Raw genomic sequence first — 13,988 nt, forward strand, 5'->3', positions numbered from 1 at the left:
TCTGTAGCCCAAATAAGGTCATTCTAATTCTAATAATAGTCTTATATAACCTTGCATTGCACCTCCTACTTCTCTTCAAGAGATCTGCATATCCTGATAGAACAGAAAGGGCTTCCACTGAATTGCAAAACCGGATACTTCCTCGAAAGAAGAATTCATAACCATGTCTTTGCTTACTTCTGCTCCCAGCAATTGGAGAGCTACTTTACACTACCCTGTACCTGATCAAAACCCATTTGTATGTTTGAAAGTTACTTCATTGAATCACATACTGTAATCTTTGAGAGCCAACATGTCGTCGTCATTCAGGTACCGGAGTAGAAATGGGGAAACTCCAGGTTTTATTCCCACTCAGCCACCAAAGCTGAGTGAATCGCTCTTTCTCGACCCAATCTATCCCACAGGGCTGGTGAGGTGGGGAAAAATAGCAAGATGTAAGCCATCTTGAGCTTCCCTATATCAAAAAATTCCCTTCCCTGAATGACTTTGCCCCTGTAACTCCCACGCCATAGGGAAGGTGCAGTGGGTCCTGCTGCACGGTCATTTCCACTTGAACTTGTGCAATGTACTAATGTGGCCCCTCATACAGGAACTCCTAGGGAGAGAATAATAATTCATAATAATTTTTATTTATTTTTATATGTCAAATTTGTCACCGCCTGTCTTGTTGAGACGACTCTTTCAACGTTTAAGTCATTTAATTTATATAATTTATTAAACATGTATGCCACCCGACTCCCAATGACTCTGGGCGGAGAGGCAATCACTGGTACGTCTCCTACCTCCTAGCAGACCATAAGGTCACTATTACTATCAGGGGCCCTGATAGCAGGGGTGAGTCCGTGTCACAGGTGGTTTGAGTCGTTGTGAGTTTTCTCGGCTGCTGTTTTTATGCTATTTTTAACTTTGGTTGTTTTTTACTGTTTTTACTCTGTTTTAACTGTGAGCTGCCCAGAGTCCTGTAGATGAGATTGGGGGGGGGGGGGGGGGTTGTCTATACAGTTATTATTAAATAAATAAATCATCCATGTAGCCAAATTTTGCCCCCCATGAGGGTGAGGCAGCAAATATGGCCTAATAAAAACGGCATTTCTTGGATACCTTCAAACGTTTATCCTTTTTCTTTTTAACACTATTTTTTTTAATTGTTATTTTTATGAACTATGCAGGATGTTATGCATATATGTACATACGTTGGTCAAAGACTGTAATAAGGTTTACCTACAGTACTTCCCTACCAACCTCAACAAGCTTTTATTATAAATACAGTGACCTTATGTCCTTTATTATAAAGCACAGTCCTCTATTTCAGAAAGCTGTCCTTCAGATTTATTTATTTTTCAAAAACTCGCGTTTGCCCTTTATTTTGGTCATTCGACTTTTAGCATACAGCTGGTACCACTTAATGCAGAGTCTTTCACACTCATGTGAAAAATATGGGAATTGAATTGTCTTTTTAAAATAAATGTACACATACGGTTTGATTTTAGAAATTTTATTAGAATATGCATTTTTGTAAAGTTTTTCTTGGTTTTGCTCCTGAATTTTCCTTTGCAAAGCAAGGTTATAAACCTAAACAATTCATTTTTTAATCTTTACGAACCTCTTTCAGAGTTGCCCCTTTCTTCAGGTTTGTCCTTTCTTTTATCCACGAAAATACGATCACCGTGATTATAAATCGAATAAACAAGCTGATCTCCAAGATCACCTGCACGGCCCTTTGCTAACCCGCAGTGATGTTACCAACTTAGCCATTTCCTCTATGGCTGCGACTGATTTCTGTTCCCCTGTGAGTCTCACCCTCGGAGTAAAAGACAGAGGCGTCAGGCTGCAGCGTGGCAATCCTGCTCAGAACAAAGCAAAGCAGCGAAGCCAGCGACGCTTCTCCCCCCAACACAGCAGCAATTAAAAATAACGAAAAAGCCCCGATTTTGCATTCACGGGGTAGCGTCACTGCGGAGAGCACAGTCAAGCATTGCAGGCGGAAGGCTCCGCCCCTCGCCCCGCCCTCGAACTCAGGAGAGCCACTAAGCGAGGTTCGCGCGTCCAGCCAATGAGAGGAGGGAGGGAATTCGGGTCGTGGCGCGGAGTCCCAGCAGGCCTTGCGGAGCGCCAGGCGCCCGGGAGGTGGAGCGGCCGGCGCGGGTCTGCGGGCGGGCGGCGTCCGTCGGCATCGTGGCGGCGGGGCGTGCCTAGGGCTCGGCGGGCAGGCGAGGCGTCGGGGCGGACGGGCGGGCGGTTAGGGAAGGGCGGGGGCCGGGCTTTTCCAAAGAACTCGTTTGCGCGGGAGGCCCGTTCAGCCCGGCGGCTCTTTCCCGAAGTCGGCGCGAGGCTCCGGCTGTCTGGGAGAAAGCGCTGGAACAGCCGGGGAAGCTCCGCCCGCGTCGGCTGTCCCAATGTGCGGGACTCCCCCTCCCGTCCCATCCAGGCTTGGGAGTCAGGCGCTTCCAGTTTGGGGAGAGGCTGTCGGGGCCCTCTGGCTGGGGATGATGGGAGTGGTAGTCCCAGCGCCTTGGGAGAGCCCCAGGTTGAGCCCAGATCTGGGATGGAGAGCAAGTGAGGATTGCTGGGAGCTTGTTTTCCCGTGGTCGGGGCTGGTAGGTGGCCATGCTGTCCCCGGACGTGCACCATGAAGTTTGGGGGTGCGGCGTTGTGCGTGGCATTTAGAAAGGGCAGAAGATGGGCTCTTTGGTAGTTTATTTTACTGCAAAGCACCAAATGGGTATGGGGTGGCGGGCGTGCCTAGGTTTCAGTGCCCGGTGGCTGGGCGACAGAACACGTGCTTCTGGTGCAATTCCCACGCAGGAAAGATTCTTGTCTGTAACCCTGAAGACGCACTGAATAGCCTTCCCCCGAACACCAGATCCTCAACGAGCACAGCCTTTGGGATGGGAGTTGTTGTCCAGCCGATGATCTGCAGGGTGGGGCTGCCGACATTGGGGTGAAAGCAACCCTGGGAGTGGTCTGACTCCTCTCTGATGTGCTTTCCAGGCAGTCGCCAGGAGTCAACACTGACTGGAAGGCGCACACTTTTATGAATGCCTCGACTTCATTGTTATAGAGAATTTGATTTTTTTTTTCTTGGTTTCGTTTTTTACCCTAACTTTACAGGTGATGCTCAGGCATGGAAGAATGGGCTCTTCCAGCTTCCTCTGGGGAATTCTGCTTGCTTTATGTTTATCCTTGTGGTGGTTCGGTGTCTTTTGTGTACAGCTAGTGAGATATGTGTATCAAGAACTACAGAGTGTACGTAACTGTTACAGGTGGGTTGATAAAATTCCTGCTAACAGACCTGGAATAAGGAAGGGAGAAAGTCATGGTCTGTCTTAACCATATCAGTGTTGTATATCTGGAAGGTGTGTTTCGAAAAGACCGATATGGCAAGAATGTCCTCCCTGTAGGTTTCCCGGTATTTGGTCTCTAGGTTGAGAGAGAGGGCAGCTTGTGAAAAATGTCCAAGAATAAAGCTTCTCTTGGGGGTTTGGTTTGTATTCCACCCTGAGGCCTCAAGGTCTCATTATCATTGAAGTCAGCATCTTTGGACTATATTATTAGAACCATAAGATCATTCATTATTGTCGAAGTCAGCATTCTCTGCGTATATTATGACCACATAAGAAAGTGATGGGATCTGGGATCAGAACAGTTAGATCGAAACTCAGATCAAACTGAAGAGCTGGAAGTGTTCATTTTGAAAATAAAATAGTTATGAAGAAGATATAAACATGTCTTTGTGTTTAAAGTGTCGTGTTTAAAACATTAAAAATAATTGTGAACTTGCAATTGATGGCAGAGAAGTGAAGGTGGTTGATGGCTTCATGTTCTTGGGCTCAGGAGTAGATAAAGATGGACAGGGAGCTGGAGAAGTGAAAAGCTTAAAAGGGAAGAGATGGCAAAGTTATGAAGGATAAAGATGTTCCAATGAGAACAAGTATCGGAATAGTTAAAGCATAGGCTTTTCAAGGTGTAATAGATGAGTGTGGAAGATGAGTACTAAGAAAGAAGATCAGCACTTTCAAATTATGGACTGAAAAATAGTTACTGACAGTAGCATGGATGGCAAGCAAAACTAATCAGTTAAACCCAACTGTTCTCGGGGTGATGATCTGCAGTATCTGTAAGATGATGGTCATACTTTGGGTGTGGGATATGACAAGTTGAACTAAGAGAAATGATTATGCTCAGCAAGGTTGAAAGAAGTGGAAAAAATGGATAAGGTTGATAGACAGGATCAAGAATTGTTGCAGTATCTTTGGAAGAACTACAAGTAAGAGTAACATTCAGGTCAAAATGGCAAGTATTTGTTTATGCCAGTGGTTCTCAACCTTGGGAACTTTAAGAGGTGTGGACTTCAACTCTGGCTGGCTGGGGAATTCTGGGATTTGAAGTCCATACCTCTTAAATTTCCCAAGGTTGAGAAACACTGGTCTATGCAGTCAGTATGAGTTGAGCCCAGCTTGGTGGCATCTAACTACAATGTGGTTTCTTTAATATATGTTCTTCATATACACAGACATTGGTGAATGGAAATTGTAATCCAGAGATGCTCAAGGAGACTGGTTTGGGGAATTCTCACATCCACCTGGATCACACATCACAGTGTGTTGATACACAATTCATTGCTTTCAAACAACACAATATGCCAAAACCAGACTAACTGTGTTATAGCTTACCACTATACGAACCCAGTCATACAACACATAGAACCACAAACTAGCTAAGACTCAGATCCAAGCTATCGTCTGTGTTGTGTTACCCAGAAAATTGGGTTAATTAAATACAACCATGGTGTAAGTGTGCCTCTGATCAATGAGAATGTTTGATATGTGCAGGTGGAGGATCAATTGATTTTAATTCTGTTCAGTTACAGAATATGGGGGGTTGTACAGATTTTTTATACAGATGTGTCTCACAACCACCCATTTGTGGGAGAGGCAGTCTTCAGGATTACCTTGATGTAGCCTTGGCAACCTTAATTTAACAAGATTGGGGAGCTCAGGGTTGCACAAGATTTTTTCTTATATACCCTTTGCTTTGTGAAAGATTTTTAATTCCAGGTTGTCTTTTTTGGTAACTACAGTAGGCTTTTTAATAACTACCACCAATTCACCGAAAACAGTCTTGACAGGGAAGGTGCTGGCAATGCATACCTCAGTTTCCTTTGTTACACAAGAGATTCTGCAAAGTTAGGTCGCCCTTGAAGGTGCGTGAAATTAAACTGATTTTTCTTGTGACCGAAAGGAACAGACTTCAGAAGCACTATATTGACTGTAAATTGGAGGGTTTGGCTTATAGTTCAGTGGTTGAGCACTGTCTTTCCCAACTGCAGACCTTCCGGTTGAGTGATCTTCAGCTCCCAGAATCCTGCAACTTGGCTGTTTCAGAAATTGAGGAAGCCTGTTCTGGTTCCAACCCAGCCGGACAAAGACCAGATTATGAAGCTGCTGTTGAGAGTTGGAAAGAATTCCAGAAGCTTCCCAACTTCGTTTTTTACTCCAGTTGTTGGGCAGGTTAAAAATAAGATGATAATTACACAAAGACCTCCCATACAGACCACAAAGATACTCTTAGAAAATAAACAAGAGTAGCTGTTACCCCAGTGCTGAAATTCACATATTGTATAAACCGATGTGAATTCTGCCCTGTTGTGTGAACTGATATAAATTATGCCTTATTGTGTGAACCGATGTGATTCATGCCACAATGCCAGAGATATGCACAGAAAGTGCAGAGTTTGGAGGTCCTCCTGGTCTCGTAGCTTTTGCTCCTTGTTTTTGGTTGATGTTGTAAAGATTTTATTATAATATTGTTTTGGTTTTCTTTAACTTGATGTCCACTACTCGGAGTTATCATTACGTGAGTTGGGCAGCTACATCCATCTTCTTAATCAGTGTTTATCAACCTTGGTAATTTTAAGATGTGTGGACTTCAACTCCTGGCTGGCTGGGGAATTCTGGGAGTTGAAGTCCACACATCTTAAAGTTACCACGGTTGAGAAACATTGATGTAAAGGCGCTAACATACTGAAACATTGTAAAATTAAAATCTGGTAGGCAGGAAGGAAGGGTGGGCTTTTTCAGTGTGTATCTGATATTTTGCCAGTACTTATTTGCTACAGGTTCAGAGCTATGACTAGCTCTGAACCAAGCCTGTCCCCCAGCCTATTATGAGCTTAGTGCTTCCTGGTCTGCAGAGTTCAAAGCATGAACTATAACCAGAACGCAAACTTCAAAATCCGTTAAATGAAGGGGGGTGGCTACTTTGAATCCCTCTTCGCCCACGTTGGCCGGTACTTCTCATGAGCCGGCTAAGGGCTGGGGGGCAAAAAGATGGGGAAACCTACAGCTGGGGTTACCATTTGCAACCGTGACTTCGGTATACACTAACCCCAACATGGCAATGGCTGCAGCGTGGGGCCATGGTCTCTGTTTCTGCTGTCTGGACTTTGGTCTTTCCTCTTCCTGGCCGGTCAGATGTTCTTTGATTTCAGTCTGCAACTGCTGGAAACTCATGCCTTTCCTTCTCCCCCAGCAGTTCAGGACCTGCCTCAGAAAGTTCTGCTTTCTGCCCTAAGCGTCCCTCACTTCAGCCCTATCAATATTCTAAAGGCAAGCTTTTCAATGTGTTGTTCACATTCCTCCCCCTGGAGACATTCAGGCATTGCTAGCATTTCATGCGCATGGCTCCTAGTCTTTCTCTTTGTCTGTTTAGTGCCTCTGCCTTACATCTCAGGCATCTTCCATTGCGTGCCACTCTTCCTGGCCAAATCAGTCCTCTCTTGCGATGCTCCCGTTGTCTGTCCTGTGTGGAAGCGCTTGGATTCCAAATAAAGCGTGTACCTTGAATGTTCCTGCATCGAGTAAGCGGATTCATCACTCATGCTGCATGCAAAGAGTTTGTTATCTCTAGAGGCAAAATTTGGACGGTTCGAATGGGGTAAGTGATGTTGTTAGTGCTGAATAGTCTATGCTGTTGATCACGAATAAGACCAGAAGTAGACATGTCCCCTCAAGAAGCTTACAGCTATCACCAACTGCAGGGACTGACAACCAAAGTGCTTACTGAGAAGTAAGTCCAGTTGATCTAAGTGGGGCTTCTTGGCTTGTAAGCATGGCTTGGATTGCATCCTGAACCTTATGTCCAAGACAGATTTCCTTGTTCTCTGTTTTCTCTTCTGCTCAGATGGGACACCTCTTTCCTGAGAGTCACCTATGCCGCATCTTGTTCTTTGGAAATACGGTGTTATGGGATCCTGCCTGACTTAAACATGTTGTCTTCCAGAAAGGTAATTCTATTTCTCCTAAGGTGGTAGAATAGAGCCGTGACTGGGTTCACACATTTCATTAAGCCATAATATGTTGTGCTCAACTTTGGGTTGGTGCTATTCAGTCATTGTGACTTATCTAACAAACGATGGGTAAAATAAATCATGGCTTAGGGTGATGTTGAGCTTAAACACTATGTTTGAAAGTTGGATCAGAGTTCTTTTATGGTGCAAGAAATTGAATGGGTTCTAGCAAGAGCAGAACTGGATTAGTGCACTCCTAGAATGCCAGGCCATTTGTGGTCCACCTCAACTAACCTATGGGGGTCAAGCAAGGATACAAGAGCTCCCTGTCCAGCCCTCCCAGGGAAGGCATCTAAGCAAGTGATTTGAGAAACATTTTCAACCTGCAGACAATATTTTACTCCAGGCTAGTCTTCCTTTCCACCAGAAACCAGAGCAGGTTCAGTTAGAAGTTTTGAAGCAGGAAGTAACGTGGCTGAGATTTGGCAGCAAGTTCCTCCTACAAAGGCGTGCCTTTACTTCCCATGTATAGGCACGTAAGAAAAGGAGGTATATTAGAAGGAATAAGACACAGCAATGAGAGCACTGCTGGTTTCTGGATCCTGTGCTACAGTCTTCAGTCCTACATGTGATCATAGATAATAGGAAGGGCTGGGAAGATGTATTCTCTGGAACTCAGCAGAAGTCTTCTCCAACCTGATGCACTGGCATTGCAGGTCCCACCTTCTCTGGCTCATATAGCCAAAAACACATCCCAAATACGGGGTAGAAGTAGACCTCTGGGTTTGGAAGACACCACATTGGGGAAGGCTGGCATTCTTTTATTCTGAATATGCTTTATTTTTTTCCCCTCTTGGGCAGGGTTCCTCCTCCAGATGGCACTGTAATCCCAAGATTGCTTCGCATGAAGAACAGAAATGCTGTTAAGAGAAGAATATTTCAGTAGGTCTTTTTAAGATGCAAAACCTTGTACTCTTGATTATTATGCAGGACTTTTTGTATGTGTTTTTTTTTTAAACTGCAGCTAGAAAATGTTTTCTGGTTGGTTGGTTGGTTGGTTGGTTGGTTGGTTGGTTGGTTTTAAAATGCATCAGAACATACTCACATTTTGAATCTCAAGTGAAGAAAAATTCCAAATGAAGGAAAAGCCACAGAAATCTTTATCCTCTGAGCTGTGGACTTTGTGCTTATAAAATGAACTTGGTTATTGGAGGTTGAAAGGGGATATGAAGGATGAAATAACAGTGCTGTTATGTTGGTATGGAACAACCTTCCCAACAAGATCCTGGAAGTTTAGACTACAGTAATCATTGATCCCAGGGGGACGTGGTGGCGCAGCGGCTTAATGACGCTGAAAGTTGCCGGCCAGAAATGGTCGACGCTTCAGCGGTTCGAGTACAGCCTTCACGTTAAACAGGGCGAGCTCCTGTTTCCTCCCCAGTTCCTGTCAACCCAACAGGTCGAAAACTCACGTGAGTAGATAAATGGGTACTCTCACTCCGGTGGGAGGAAAAATGCTGGCGGTGCCTTGCAAAAAGGAGACGGGAGCAGTTGCCGGTAAGCGCGAAAAACCGCGCGCGCCCGAAAAGGGCGTGAAGCAACAGAAACCCCGCCTCCTGCGCTCGCCAGCTGGGCTCTGCTCTAGGAAGGAGGCTCTGGCAAACCACTTCCGAAAAACAATTGCCTTGAAAACTGCAAGGACTCGTCCAAGCAGTCACTGCAGGGTCAGCAATGACTGAGCGCAGACCAAAAAAAAAAAAAAAAAATCATTGATCCCAGCTTGATGATCAACCTGGGTAGGGTATGATAGGGACAGTAGTCCAACACATTTAGATGGTACGAGATTGCAAATGGTTGATTTTGTTCATTAAACTGAGCAAGGCTTAAGCTTCAGTGGGGTCCCTGGGTGAACTATGGGGGGGGGTCCAAATGCCTGAGTACAATAGACAGCAAATACATTCATTGGAAGCTAAACAGGTCTTTGTACATGAACAACACAAATAAATTTTCAAAATTCTGCCAGCAGTAGTTCTGGTGAGTTATTTTGCATCTCTCCTTTGAATCCTTATCATGGTGAGCATATAGCATGGTGGGGGACCCGGGGCTCCAGATGTTTCATACAGCTAGATGCTCCAGACAGCAGAGGTGTTGGGAGTTGTAAGCCAGGATAAAGCAGCACAGGAAGTCATGGCTGGGAGAGTCTTTGCACCCTTACATCTAGTGTACCAGTTGCCTCCTTTCCTCAATCAGGAGGTGTTGCACACCATCACTCATGCCCTTGTCGTCTAACAGTTGGGCTATTGCAATGTGCACTGTATAGGGCTGCTCTTGAAGCTCCAAAAGCTAAAATGGATGATGTCTGGGTAATAATGGGTGTATCTAAATTCACTCATGGAGCACCTCTACTCCGGGAGCTGCATTGGTTAATTGATGAGAAATGAGGCTACATTTACAGGCAAGAAAATTGAATCCTGGAACTGAGAATGGGGTGGAGAAGGAAGAGGTCCATGCTGGATCCAAAATCCAGGAAGGTGGAATGGTTTGAAGATGCCCCCTAGGAGAATAAGTCTTCTAATCTGGCCTAAAATGTGTACCTTGGAAACAACTGATGGAGAGCAGGAGGCTGGGCAGATGGACCTTGAAATGAGATTTCATTCAGGCTTTGGAAGAGATCATAGAGAATGAATCTTTGGGTGCTGTTGAGATGTCTCTTCATACATTTCAACATAGCTGGTTCACTAGTGGAGATGGTGCACGTTGCATGTGGAGAAACGGTGTGGGTATCATGTATTTTCTCCAGCTGAAGACCCGTTGAGTGGATTCTGTAGAGATCCGTAAGACTCTAGAAACCCTCTGTGATCGCATCTTTCATTTCAAGGTGCACATGCAAGTATTACAAAGCATGGTCAGTGCGCAGGAAATGTTGATGTATACTCAGTGGCCTTGCAGTGTCCTGGGCAGCAAAGCTTACTGAGAAAGTTAAGGCCAAATCACTGTCCCCAAGCCCAACAATATACATTGCCAGAGGTGTCTGCAAGAGGAAATGAAGAGATGTCCATGAAGATGCCATGACACAAATAACATTTACTTGCATCAAATGTCAGGATTTTGCACATTTGTTCTATTTGCACATGTCATTTTGATATCATTGCCATCTGCTCTGGATGCCACTGTCCACAGCCTGTGCTGCGTGTAGCTCTCTAGCACACATGAATGGAGAGATGCAGCGTGCAGAAGCATCATACAGAAGCAACATATACAGACATACCCTGATTAAGGCCGGGGGAGGAAGTATGAACATACATATGTCCAAATGGAACATGTTGTTACATAGAACACAGACCTATGTCCATAGCTGGTGAAGGAGTTGGGGAAAATCCAGATGTTATGTTTTGCATTCTTGTTTTACTAGGGTGGCCCTAACATTTTCCAAATGTTGATTTAGAAGTCCACGATGGCAGAAAGTTTGAGGAACACTGATTTAGAGACTAAAATGAGCCATAGAACACCCCCCACCCCCCCACCCCGCCAACCTGCTGTTTGCTCAAATTCTGCCAATTTCACAAAAGGGTTTCCTGGCTTCTTTTTTTTTTTTAGCTGCAATTTGAGTATTATGTTAAACAGGTATACTTACTTTTTAATTAGAGGAAGTCACTTTCTTTGATATATATAAACATTTTGGTTGATTAATGGCTGGGAACCAATTTTTCTGGCCACTTTTAAGTCAGCAGCACTGTGATTATTAGCTACTATAACCTAGAGTTTCTAAGCAATCTTGGGGCATTCAAAGCAGCTCCAATTGTCTTGGCAGCTGAATAAGGAAATAGCTTACTACTGTATTATCTCCACACTTCAGGTCCCTGAGACAGACAAGGCTACTTCACACAAGGGGCTGAACTTCACGCTGGCAGGATCTGCTTGATTTTGGTTTCATACTTTCCAACCCAATGCCATTTTGGAATTAAAGTGTACCTGCCTCTCTCAGGCTAACTCCAAAAACTGAACATAATAGGACCATATTCGATGTAGGGCAAGAAGCCAGTAAATGAATCATATTAAAAAATGGGCCAGATCCAGCTGAGGGTACAGAGAAGAAAAACCCAGAAAAGTTTTTCCCAGTGCATCCATTCTTAAGCACCACCACCCCCCGCCACCTTGGTCACATAACCCAGAGCGGAGCTCCTATTAAGGGGTTGGAAAGGCAGAACCCTAGAGATCCACCAAACTGAAGCCTGAAGTAAGAAATCAAAATGGAAGCTTTAAAGAATGCTGAGTCCAGGAGTTTGGTTCTGCACCAAATGCCCAGTGCTGCAGCTCAACAACGCACCCCCAAGCTATGACAGGCTTCTTCAGCTTCAGAAATAGAAATTCAGGGTGAGGAAGGGTCATGTTCAAAAGTTGGTGTCAGAAATTCTTGCTGATCTGCTAGAAGCCTCCCAAAGATGCTCAGCCTGGATCAACCAAGGCCATGTTAGAAGCTGAGGTTTAACACAATGATTTAGACCCAAAGTAATAAAGGAGACACCATTCATGCAGTTGTGATTCTGCCTCTGGTTTTTCTAAAGTAAAGGGGGTGTCTGTGTATGCATGTAGGCTGATCTAATTGTGGAGCTTGGTAGAACGCAATGGGCTTTAACTTTGTTTCCTGTTGCCCTCTTGATCCAGATCTGCTCCCCACCCACCTGTGGAAGAGCAGGCTGCTCAGAAAAAGTAGGCCCCTGGGCTGCCTTCTTCCCCTCCCACTGGACCCTTCTCCCCAGCGTCAGCACGGCAGAACCGCCATTTTGTTGTTGTTGTTTAGTCGTTAAGTCGTGTCCGACTCTTCGTGACCCCATGAACCATATTGCGCCAGGCCTTCCTGTCCTTCACTGCCTCCCTGAGTTTGCTCAGTTTCATGCTCATTGCTTCAGTGATGCTATCTAACCATCTCATCCTCTGCCGTCCTCTTCTCCTTTTGCCTTCCATCTTTCCCAGCATCAGGGTCTTCTCCAAAGAGTCCTCTCTTCGCATTAGGTGACCAGAGTATCTGAGCTTGAGCTTCATTATCGATCCTTCCAATGAGCAATCAGGGTTGATTTCCTTTAAGATTGACTGGTTTGACCTCCTAGCAGTCCAGGGGACTCTCAAGAGTCTTCTCCAGCACCACAGTTCAAAGGCATAGAACTGCCATAAATACGGGTTATTTCAGCCCGTCCCACTCGGTCCAGCAGAAGGGGCAGGTTGCAGACCCCACCAGTCAAGGAATTTTGATTGGTGGGGTCTAGGCAGAGGGCCTTTTCTGCTGTGGCTCCCGCCCTATGGAACATCCTGCCTCCCGAGGTCCGGTGTGCCCCCTCCCTCATGGCCTTCAGAAAAGGGGTTAAATCCTGGGGGCCGGATGGGGGCTCGCATCTGTGGAGATGGCTGGTGGGGTGATGGGGTTGGTTCCCCCCCCAGCATCTTGAAGGTTTTAGGGGTAAAAATTACAGGGGGGGGTTAGGACATTTTTAAGGTATGTTTCTATTTTAATTATTTATGGATTTTAGCCATTGTTGGAGGGATTGGTGTTTTTTCCTTTTTTGTTATTGTGAGCCACCCAGAGTCACCCGTTGGGGGAGATGGGCGGCATACAAGTTTAACAATCAATCAATCAATCAATCAACCAATCAATCAATCTGCAGCCCTGACACAGGTGTGGGAGGAGACATGCGTGTTATGGAAGCTCTGTGGCCAGCAGCAAACTGAGTACAGCAGCTGAATAAAAAAAGGCATTTTTTTCCTTCAAAGGGAGCGGATGGTCCGGAGGAAAAGAAGTATAGAGCCCGAGCAAGGAAAAGGGCAAGCATAAAAGCACAACGTGGAAAGTTGCAAGTCCTCTACAGGCTGGTCAGTATCAGAGGAGGAAAAAGCAGAAGAAATTCCAGAGGGAGGAATTAAGGCAGAACAGCGTTTGTACGAAGAAAACTTTGTTATAGAATAGTTATACAATAGAGAATGGTATAGAGGAAATACTGTAATAGTAATTGAATAGTCATGGAATATAGTTACTGTTATACTAATTAGCATAGTAATATAGAAATAATAGAATAGAATATAGCAGGGTTCCTCAACCTTGGCAACTTTAAGATGGGTGGACTTCAACTCCCAGAATTCCCCAGCCAGCATGGCTGGCTGGGGAATTCTGGGAGTTGAAGTCCACCCATCTTAAAGTTGCCAAGGTTGAGGAATCCTGGAATGTAGGATAGAGGCAACAGAAAACACTCACATACAGACTTGTAAATTTCCATTTCACTGTTGTGTCTTGGATAGTTTTTTTCAAAATAAAACATCTCCCCAACCCTTATAGGGAGATATAAACAACGCCTGTCCAGAGAGTCCAGGGTTTTGGTGGCTCTTTTGAGTCTGGGTCAATCTCATTGGGTACAGTTTAAAAAAAAAACTGTGACATCACCCCCAAAGGCTTTTTGTACTCAAAAGAAAAAGCAGCTTTCTCTTCCCCCTCCTGCAAACAGCCCATGAATGAAGGGAAAGCCGAACTCGGACAGTCTTACGCTCTGGGATTTTACACAATTGCTAAAACGGTAAATAGCATCTTCTCTAATTTGGCCCCAAAATTAGGGGCGAATGCAAAAAGCACAGCTGACAGGCTGAATGTGGCCTAGCATAATTTTGGGGATGCCCCCCTCAGTCCCCATTTTATTTTTTTTAAATACAAATAAAG

General features: G+C 44.9%; 1 long non-coding RNA gene across 1 annotated transcript; it reads left to right on the forward strand.

Moving 5' to 3' along the window:
• The first annotated feature begins 2,136 nt into the window (after positions 1 to 2,136).
• On the forward strand, positions 2,137 to 13,416 carry LOC112542577 (uncharacterized). Its single transcript, XR_003086282.2, has 3 exons — positions 2,137 to 7,285; positions 8,150 to 8,230; positions 13,055 to 13,416. It is a non-coding gene; the product is annotated as an uncharacterized LOC112542577 (long non-coding RNA).
• Positions 13,417 to 13,988: the final 572 nt, after the last annotated feature.

This window comes from Python bivittatus, unplaced genomic scaffold, assembly GCF_059951505.1.
Source record: "Python bivittatus isolate LINGU-HERP-01145 unplaced genomic scaffold, Pbiv_v1 ctg000080_np1212, whole genome shotgun sequence".
In the NCBI taxonomy this organism is placed as follows: Eukaryota; Metazoa; Chordata; class Lepidosauria; order Squamata; family Pythonidae; genus Python; species Python bivittatus.